The sequence below is a fragment of the Podarcis filfolensis genome (assembly GCF_964270895.1).
Source record: "Podarcis filfolensis genome assembly, chromosome: 6".
NCBI classification, from domain to species: Eukaryota; Metazoa; Chordata; class Lepidosauria; order Squamata; family Lacertidae; genus Podarcis; species Podarcis filfolensis.
Window position 1 is genome coordinate 58,650,686 of NC_139609.1, and position 10,831 is coordinate 58,661,516.

Sequence of the window (10,831 nt, forward strand, 5' to 3'; positions counted from 1 at the left end):
AATGGTTTTAAGATATCTCTCTTTCATACTTTCTCCAGAATTCTCAGTTTGCCTGCTCCGAAATGTTTTAGGCAGGAATGGGGGACCTGTGGCTCTTCATGTGTTGCTGGACTCCACTTCCCATCAGCCCCAGCCAACTTGGCCCATGCTCAGGAATGATAGAAGTTGTAGCCAGACACATCCAGAGGCCCATAGATTACCATACCCTTGTTTAGGGGATAACTAGAAAATAACAGGCGCAACAACAATGTAGTGTATTTCTTACATACAGCTTTTGGCAGCTCTAATAAAGTTTAAGGACCCATCACTGTAGCTGATTCCAATCTACTGCTAAGTGTAGTCTAGCTACACTGTATTTATAGCGACTTCAGAAGGTGTGTCTATTTTGGAAAATGTTGCCAAGCTTCATGATTCTTTGGCTTGGAATACGAACCTTGGTAAACTGTAATTAGGAAGAGGTGAGCTGCTGTCTGCTTGGCTCACAAACCATCTCAATCTTTTCTAAGTATTCCTAGTGAGTACAGTATTTAAAATTCAAGTGCTGGGTGGGGGAGTTGCAAGTCCCCACCAGGAAAGCTTGCAAACATTGAGATGCTGTATGTTTAGACACATCTCCTCCCTTTGCATGCAAAGCTATCCTGTTACATTGTGTTAGTGGGAGCGAGACCAGCTCACTGCCTTGCAGGTCTGTTCCATATGCTGAAATGATGGTAGTGTGGTGTAGTGGTTAAGAGCGGTGGACTCGTAATCTGGGGAACCGGGTTCGCGTCTCCGCTCCTCCACATGCAGCTGCTGGGTGACCTTGGGCTAGTCACACTTCTCTGAAGTCTCTCTGCCTCAATCACCTCACAGAGTGTTTGTTGATGGGGAGGAAGGGAAAGGAGATTGTTAGCCGCTTTGAGACTCCTTAAAGGGAGTGAAAGGCGGGATATCAAATCCAAACTACTACTACTACTACTACTACTACTACTACTCTTCTTCTTCTTCTTCTTCTTCTTCTTCTTCTTCTTCACATGCTCAGGACTGCAATTTTCTGTCAGGATCAAGAAGCATGTAATACAAGACCAATGCCACCAAGTAAGATTGTTTGGGGATTCACAAGCCTATTCCCATCCATAGCAACACTGTGAGAGTTAATCCCTTCGTGATCTGTCAAAAAGTATTGTGGATTCATTGATTTTGTGAAGTCAAGCCACTTGCATAGCTTATTCACTACAGTGATGCACTTGAAATCGAAGGCCTGGCCAATAGCCTGTGTGGTAATCCTCCCAAACCCTTGCTTCACATTGCAAAGTGACCTGGCTTACCTCCTGGCAATGCAGCTTCTCTTACTACTGTACAAATGTAACTAAAGAATATGGGTTTGTCAACACGCACACACACCTGACCATCAAGCATAGGTGCCTTCTTTGAGTTAGGAGCTATTAAATGGGCTCACCAGCCACCTACTTCTAGGTACCCTCAACAGCTACCTGACAGGCAGAAATTCAACAGGTGTGGTTTCCCTTCTCTGCACCTTCATGTTGGCAAAATGTTTTCCTGCTCAGTCATACATCTGCTAAAGGCACATGAGCTTTGCTGGGTGGGGCTGATGTAGCACTCCTGTTGTGGTACAGTTCTTGCTGCTCAACATGATAATATGCATGTACCAAAACTGCTCGCAGAGCAACCCTATGAACGTTTACTCAAAAGCAAAACCCACTGTCTCTAATGGCACTTACCCTCTGGTGAGTGTGCTTAGGATTGCCACCTGTGTCCAGTAACAGCAAATACATATTCTGAAGGTCTCGTGCATCTATCAAAAGCAGTCATCATTAGGTGCTGAGTATATTATTATTTTTTGTTGTCGTTCTTTTGATTAATACCTCCATTCATTTGCAACACCTTTCTCTGCCATGTGAATTTCTCATGGTTATATACATAGTATTGGTGGAAAGTGGAAAAGAGAAAAGGGGAGGGTGTTGTTAAGGAAAGAGAATTTGCCAGGGACTTGATCCTTAACTTAGATCAGTGCTAGAGCCCACTGGACCAGCAGTATGTGCGATAATAATAAGTAACATCATGCTTCTTCTGAGCAATGCAAAACAACTTTGCCTCACTGATGAAAGATCATAGTAATTTGCACATGCATGTACGTGAACATTCATGTGTACACACAAAGATATAGATTGTGAACAGGAGACTGGATTCGTCTACCTGGAGCCCCAACACACATTTTTAGCAATTAGTCCTGGAAAAGAGCATTCTGTTTGGGTATAGCCTGGTTAATGTGGAGTAGAATGAAGTATTCTTCTGGGCTCCCAGCAGGAATGCTCACTCCTTTGATGGAGAGAGAAGAGAGTGAAAGGATTTGTCTGTGTAATAGATGTTTCCCCTGAAGGTCTGCGTCAGATCCCCAGGTGGGGAGCCTGTCTCTAGCTGCTGATATTCAATTCCATGTCACACATAAATAAGGGAGAACAAGCCAGCTCCTATTTTTATAGGCCTTTTATCTTTCACTCTCCCTGTCTCTTATTCTCTCTCTCAGATACACGTCCTTTCCTGCATATTCTGGGCTTTGCAGTACAGCACTAATTAACTTTGCTAATTAGCTCAAGCTTGCACTCACTGACAATAAATGTGCAGTGCACTGTGAGTCCAGAGTATTATTAATGAAATGGACACAGACACCTTCACTGGGGAGAAGAAAGCTTAAGGGCTGTGTGTGCGCCAAGCGGCATCGAGAAATATAACGGATGTGGCAATGAATTTATTCTGTGGCTCATAAACCTAGTACATTTCCATCTCCTGAAGTAACAGACACCAGGGAAAGGAGCAAGGTACTATCAGTGTGTATGTGTGAGAGAGCAGATTCAGTAGTGGCCAGGGCTCCTGCAGCTTTAATAATTGTATAAAAGGGGAATTTTTGACAAGTACATCTTTCCCAACTGCCTATGACCAGAATTGCATCATCTACATCAGGGGTGGCCAACTCCCAAGAGACTGCCATCTACTCACAGAGTTAAAAACTGGCAGTGATCTACCCCATTTTGGGGGGTTCAGGTCAAAGTTCTTGAGCTTTTTTAGGCGGGAAAGCCCTGCTTTTTGGGGTTCAGGTCAAAGTTCTTGAGCTTTTTTAGGAGAGCCCAAGTTGTTGAGCTTCTTTGGGGGGAGGCACTGATCTACCAGTGATCTACCACAAACGTCCACTGATCTACTGGTAGATCACAAACTACCTGTTGGGCATGCCTGATTTATATAATGCATTAAAAGTGAAGGAGGTATGTCTTATACAGCACAGACCAAGTCACCCAGCAAACAGGAACAGAAAATACTTTGTTTTTTTAAACATTTATATACTGCTTCATCATTTGCATTTCTAAGTATCATGCGCAAAATTTTTAAAAAAATCTACAGAAAATGAGACAATAAAACAACAAAATTACCATCAATCTGAACACAGCCTTACAATGCCTGCCATAACGAGAAAGCCTTAGCCATGCACCTGAAGTTCAGCAAGAAGGGTGACTGCCTAATCTCAATAGGGAGGGTGTTCCACAGGTTTGGAACAAATGCATGGAATGCAGTTAGGAGCCATGTGTCTGAGTCATGGGGAGCCACCAACAAAGGCTCCTCCAGATAACTCAGGCTAGGATATAAAGGATCAGGTGATTCTTAAAATTATCTGGACCCATGCTGTTAAGGGCCTCATAAATTAATGCAAGAACCTTGAACCTGGCACAGTAATGCATGGACAGCTCCCTGGAGGCAACAAATATGATTAGGCTGCAGCTTATCAATCATGTGGGGGAAAGACCATATTTCAGTAGCAGCGGTGCTTTTTTTCTTTAAAAAAAATCTTTAAAGGTACTCCCGTTTTCCTACTAATACTGAAATACTGCCCCTCAATGAGGCCAAACTTTGATTCATAAAATGTTTAGGGGTATGCGTACCCCTGTGTCCCCCCAGAAAAAGCACTATCAGGGTCCCTGGTTTGCAGGCAGAAGGTCAAAGGTTTTGTTCCTGGCACCTCATAGGAGTGCTGGGAAAGACTCTGTCCTGAATTCCTGGGTAGCTGCTGCCAGTTAGTGTAGGCAATACTGACTTAGGTGGGCCAACTGACTGATTTGGTATTAGGCATTTTTCTATGTACAGAACAAATAATTCAGGTACTTCTAGGGCTGCAGTATGGGACAAGGCTGGTCTGCCTTTAATTGTTGTGCAGAGAAGGGTAACTTCAGCAAGGGAACCTCACCCTACCCCATTTTTAAACATAAATATTAAAGATACAGGAGCGAGGGAATGCCATACTCAGAAGCAGGAATCTGCACAGATGCACATCTGGATCTATGCATTGCATGCTCATCTGGGTCTCTCTGAACTGGTTGGATATGTCTTTCGGTGTAGATGGTGACACACATCTCTGCCCAGGACCCTTTGGTTGCTGTGCCTGATTAGTTGCACATTACTAGAGTTCAGTCAGAACCAATGTGTCTACTTTGTTCATACATTAATATATGGAAGTTGTATATGTGTCACCCGCATGTAAGTCCTCCAGTTTCCAAATTACAATATGACATTGCCAGTGCTTTTTTGTGAATATACTCACTGGTATAGAGTATCAGCACCTCTTTTTTTTCTGCCCATAGCAGCCATTTTGTGTGGCATTAACACCACTGATATCAAGAGTACGGGCACCTTCTTTCCACACCCAAAAATTTGGACTGTCTTCACCATGAACCACAGAAGGGTGCAGGACCCCACCTGATAGTTAAGAGTGTAAGTTCCTAGGATGAAAACTAGAATTTAAACTTAGCATTTTTACTCTTGATAAAAGCCTTTCCCCCACCGCCTTTGCTCACTGAAAGACTGCTTCTGAAGTTATTTTACATAACATATTGAGGGTGGAATAAACTTGGATTGTTAGAAATAATAAGCAGAAGAATACACAGTTGCTATGTACCTGACTCAAATCAGTTTCTCAGCCATTGACCTGGGAATACAGCAGCCTATCCTTTATGAATACCAATTACTAGTAACTGTGTTATTCCATCAAAGTTCTAAGAAACTGTGTGCCTTTCACATATCTCTCAGTGCCTGACTAAGGGAGACATGGAGCTATCAAGACTATGAAGTCCATTTCTCTGAACTACCCTAGAGGGATTTTGGACCAGATGATTGGCTGGTGTAAAATCACTGGCCTCAAGGAAACAATGCTGGTTGGTGGCAACAGAAGATATGACCCATTGCTCTCAAAAGCTGAAGCTGTTTTGGCAGTGTGAGGCTGGGTGTTCTTCTGTGGCTTTTCAAAACAACTGAAAACCTATGCAAGAGAGTTCCATTAAAAGTAGAAAGGAATAAGATGAAACTTATGGATTATTCAGTGCTTTAACCAACAGAAACGAAAAGGACCAGAGGCATTGCATTTTAAATCTGTCCTGTGGCAGATTGTTTAGATTATCTAGCTCTAGAACAGGTGTGGGGAATCTTTGGCAGGTCAGATGTTGCTGAACTACAACACCCATTATCCCTGGCCATTGGCCATGTTTGCTGGGGCTGCTGGGAGTTGTAGTTCAGCAATGTATGGAGGGCCAAAGATTCCTCAAACTTGGTATAGAAGAATGAAACATGCTCCTCAGAAAGCTAGAAACATCTGATTTGTTTGGGTCCCTTTGATTTAGAAAGAATTCACTTCTCCATTTGGATTTTGCTAATGTCCTGTGACATAATGAGTGCCATTGGCCCAATTATGTCCAATGTGAGAGAAGAATTGTATGACTGGCTGTGACTCGGGCTGCTTTCGGACATGGGGTTTATTGTGTTCATTTTACTGCTTATAATGCTAGGACTTCTGTCCTTATTTCTAATATTCCTACACTGAAGTACCTGTTGTCTTATGGAACTTTGGTTTTTGATCAATATGCTGCCATGCTGTGCTAAATTTTAAATGGTGAGAAAGAACTGAATGCCAGGATTGTTGTTGTTCAGTCGTTTAGTTGTGTTCGACTCTTCGTGACCCCATGGAGCAGAGCACGCCAGGCACTCCTGTTTTCCACTGCCTCCTGCAGTTTGGTCAAACTCATGCTGGTAGCTTCGAGAACACTGTCCAACCATCTCATCCTCTGTCGTCCCCTTCTCCCTGTGCCCTCAATCTTTCCCAACATCAGGGTCTTTTCCAGGGAGTCTTCTCTTCTCATGAGGTGGCCAAAGTATTGGAGCCTCAGCTACAGGATCTGTCCTTCCAGTGAGCACTCAGGGCTGATTTCCTTAAGAATGGGTGTTGTTATGTACTGATATGTTCACCCACAACTTAACAGGAATGCCAGGATAGTGACCCAAATTTTATGTTGTGAAATTACAATGCAAAATCTCCAATGTTTTTCTGATTTACAAAGGTTGCAAATTGTTTCTTTTCTGCAAACAATAAACAAGGAGAATAGCACGAAACTGCCACTAGATTCCACTAGATTTCCAGAAGTAGCTTTAAGTCTAAAAGGTAAAAATTATTAGGTAAAGAAAGAGAAGACGGAACAAAGTGCTGCCTGATTGCAGCCTCAGTTATGGGAACTGGGGTCTCAACCAAGCAGCTGCAAAGTAGAAGGGAAAAGGTATACTGTATTTGAAACAGACAGGTGGTGGGTGTGAGGCTTTGCTAAACATTTAATGTCCCCCCACCCAGCACTTCCCCTCTGCAACCACTTCTTCTCACCCACCACCCAAGCTGCTATTTTTTATTTTTTTATTTTTTTACTATTCTTCATGAGGAAAAGCAGCTGGGGAAGGGAACTCCAAGGGAGGGAAGGGTTAAGCACATACCACCATTTTGCGGCTGTTCATCAGATTTCCAGGCATGATATGCAAATCCAGCCTGAGAATGGCTTTCCTTATACCATTTGCATTATACAGCTTTATCTTCCCCCTTATCTTCCTGCTCCCCCGTTACAAAGTCAGATGCAACAGATGTGTGCCTTGTCTTATCCATGTCTGAAAAATGCAACAGCAAAGCCTTTTAATTCCTTAATTAACAGTAACTAATCATTCAGCATTCTCCCCTTCTCTCCCCCCCCCACCATTTTTTTTAATGCAAGTGCTTGTTTTTTGTGACAATGCAGAAATAGCCATGTCGCCAGGCAGAAAATGCAGGAACAGCTTTTTTCCTTCAAAGTGTTTTTTCCCCCTCCCTGCTTTTAGAGGCTGCTGGGGAAGGGAATAAAAGGACTAGTAATAAAAACAAGCCCATCATGTTAACGCTCCAGGGGAGGCTACTGTTTCATTTGTATTAATCTGAATTGGTTGTATTTATTTGCCCCCAAAGTAATAAATGTTCATCTCCATTCCGAAGGCCTGATATTTAATAAGGCATCGTTCACTTCCATAGAGACAGCCTGTTTCTTTCATTGGAATGCATAGCCTGACCACACTTAATTTCTCCAAATCTGGCTCTTTATAAGTAGGGACAGGAATGGAATTGGAGACAGAAGATCAAAGAGCAGGGCCTTTCTGGGGGGTCTGGTTAAGACATGAATATCCAACACTTGATGGCTGGCTGGCTGCTGTATATGTGAATCGACTCCACTGACAAATCATTGCTTTTGAGGTGATGTTACGTAATACAGAAGTTCCTTCTATGGTGTTTTATCTGTGATGGCCCCATTTGTGCATTGAAAAAAGCAATTCCTTGAAATTGCAGTTAACCACTGATGAATATAGGGACACGGATGGCACTGTGGGTTAAACCACAGAGCCTAGGACTTGCCGATCAGAAGGTCGGTGGTTCGAATCCCCGCGACGGGGTGAGCTCCCATTGCTTGGTCCCTGCTCCTGCCAACCTAGCAGTTCGAAAGCACGTCAAAGTACAAGTAGATAAATAGGTACTACTCCGGCGGGAAGGTAAACGGCGTTTCCGTGTGCTGCTCCGGTTCGCCAGAAGCGGCTTAGTCATGCTGGCCACATGACCTGGAAGCTGTACGCCGGCTCCCTCGGCCAGTAAAGTGAGATGAGCACCGCAACCCCAGAGTCAGCCACGACTGGACCTAATAGTCAGGGGTCCCCTTACCTTTACCTTACTGATGAATATGCATGCCTAAACTAGTGGTGGCAAGGAATGAACTTTTGGTACCTCCAGTCCTTCCAGTAGACAGGATGCTCCAGCCCAGTCTGACCTGATGGACAACAGGGTGAGGCGACAGCAGATCACATCAACTAGATGGTTGGCCTGCTGCTTTTAGAAGAGGCAGATATGTCCCAATGTTATTATTATTTGGTATTCAAGCCAATATTTTCCACAGGATACATACCACATTGCTGGTTGTGTGCTGCGGCATCCAGCTAAGAAGGAAGCTGCCAGAAGGAAGGGCTGTAGGTTAGTGGTAGAGCCCTGCCTTGCATGTAGAAGGCCCCAGTTTTAATCCCTCGCATCTCCACATACGTGTGGAAGATACCCGCTGCCTGAGACCCTTGAGAGCCACTGTCAGCCAATATAGATAAAACTGAGCTAGATGGACTAGGAAGGCAGCTTCCTCTGTTTCTATGTCATCTGAATATCCCTTTGGAATATAAGTATACTGACAATCTCTCTCCCCACCCTACCCCCATTTTTAACCATTCTAGCCATCAGAGATTATTTCTCATAGCCACAACAGTCAAATTGCAAGTGAAGCTAGAAAATGTTGTCTTGCTCTACAGTTATTGTGCATTACAGGCATTTTACAGCAGCTTTTGCATGCTGCCATTGGTAGAAGAGCTTCTTTGAGCCAGCGTTATCTCTACACAAAGTTGCATTGCCAACCCCCAGGCACACTTCCTGCACCTACTGTTAAAACAGCTGCATTTCCTTGACAATGGTTTTCTTTGCCTGAAAGTTCACAGCAGCTCCAAAAGCAGCGCTGTGAAATAAGCATTCCACTTACTGAACCAGGGGGGGGTTGCCTGTCAAGAAGCTTAATTACGCACACTGGCAAGGCAACACTGCATAAAACCAGAGTTGTTCTGTTAATTCTCCAACCATGAGCAGCATCTATAAGGTGTGATGATAGTAGTACACAACATTTATCATATTTGCTGGTTTAGCGTGCTGTTTCTTTCTTTGTGGGTTGGAGCTCTGAAGAGTGGGATTCACATAGCTATCTCACAGCTTTGCAAAACAGAAGGATGTGTCAAATATGCATGCATAATCTCAGAGGCCTTCGCCAGCCACACACACAAAGCAGCATACAAGGTCTGCTCCACAATACACACATGGACCATATTACTCACATAGTTTCGCCGTGATAAATTCAACTCATTCCTAGAAATACCACGTCCTTACACAACTGCAAAAAGAACATTCTAAGAAGGCTGTAGGCTGGGATGTGGAAAGGATTTGTGATAGTCAGATTACTGGTATATTGTTAGACTAGCAGATAAAGAATAGCTAGGGTTGCCATATCCCCAGGAAAACCAGGACATGTCCTCTTTTGGGGAGCCAACATGCCAATCTGGCCAAATTTTTATATTTTAAAAGAAATGTCTGGGTTTTTCGGGTTTGGTCTCAGGCTCAGGCCGCTCTGCACACCACAACTGTTGCCAGCCCAAGCTTGGGCAAGAGGCTCACAACCCTCAGTAATAACCCTCAAGCAATAATAAAAACAAGTTGAGTGATTACAACTTAAAACAAAATTAAAATACAACATTAAAATATTGAAACATTAAAATATTAAAATGCCTCATTAAAATGCCTCATCGCAGGAGGAGAATGAAAAGAAAAAAGAAAGAGAGGGAGGGAATCAAATTGGCTCCAAGCCAAAGGCCAGGCGGGTCTTACAGGCCCTGCGGAAAGAAATCAGATCCTGCAGGGCCCTGGTCTCATGAGGCAGAGCGTTCCACCAAGCCGGAGCCAGAGTTGAAAAGGCCCTGGCTCTGGTTGAAGCCAATCTAACTTCCTTAGGGCCCGGGACCACTAGGGTGTAGCTATTTATGGACCTTGAGGCTCTCCATGGGGCATACCAGGAGAGGCGGTCCCGTAGGTACGAGGGTCCTAGGCTGTGAAGGGCTTTAAAGGTCATCATCTTCCATGAACTGGTGTAATCCTGTTTTAAAGCCATCCAAGTTGGTGGCCATTGATACCTCTCATGGGAGTGAATTCCAAGTTTGGTAGGTGCTGTGTGAAGAAGTACTTTCTTTTGTCTATTCTGAATCTTCCAACATTCAGCTTCACGGAATGCTCTGAAGTTCTAGTATTATGAGAGCGCATGGACTCTCACTATGACATTTCTTGTGCTCCTGGGTGCTTCTAGATTGCACCCAATGTGCAGTGTTCTGTGCTCTCTTGTCTTTGTAGAAGAAGAGCACAGATCAAAGAATAGTTTGCTGTGTTATTTTAGTTATGCCCAAGACAAGTACCTGACAGCACAAACAAGTAGGTGCAGAACAGCTTATTGTCAGCCAGACACCTGATTCTGCGAAGGCTGTACTGCAACCAAAGCTGCATCTTCACTTACTATTAATAAACCTCCAATCTAGCAAAGCAGTTGGGTAGTGTTTGGCATGACGTATCACATGCTCAAGGGTTTAGTTGATAAAATAGTGCTGTATTAATAACAGCTGTTGGGTGTGTGTGACACATTACTTTTGCCAAAGATTCCTTGCACTACCAGTGTCTTTTCTTATTATACCTCTGGGAGGTAGCAGTAGGCTCAGTCCCAGCCCAGCAGGAACAACTTCCACTGGTGATTAAACCCACAGCTACTTGCTCCATCACTCTAGGTTTCTCTGACTAGCACTGACAAGATCTGGCCCCGCTTAGTGTGAGAAATGTGCTGTGTATCAAAGAGGCGTGCAATAGCCTTAAGCCAATTGCCAGTTTGATCTTGGG

At 43.8% G+C, this 10,831-nt stretch overlaps 1 long non-coding RNA gene across 1 annotated transcript; it reads right to left on the bottom strand.

Moving 5' to 3' along the window:
- Positions 1–3,293: 3,293 nt before the first annotated feature.
- On the bottom strand, positions 3,294–9,509 carry LOC310764399. Its single transcript, XR_014549145.1, has 3 exons — positions 8,099–9,509; positions 6,796–6,963; positions 3,294–6,393 (listed from the first exon to the last, which is right to left on the bottom strand). It is a non-coding gene; the product is annotated as an uncharacterized lncRNA (long non-coding RNA).
- Between the last annotated feature and the right edge of the window lie 1,322 nt (positions 9,510–10,831).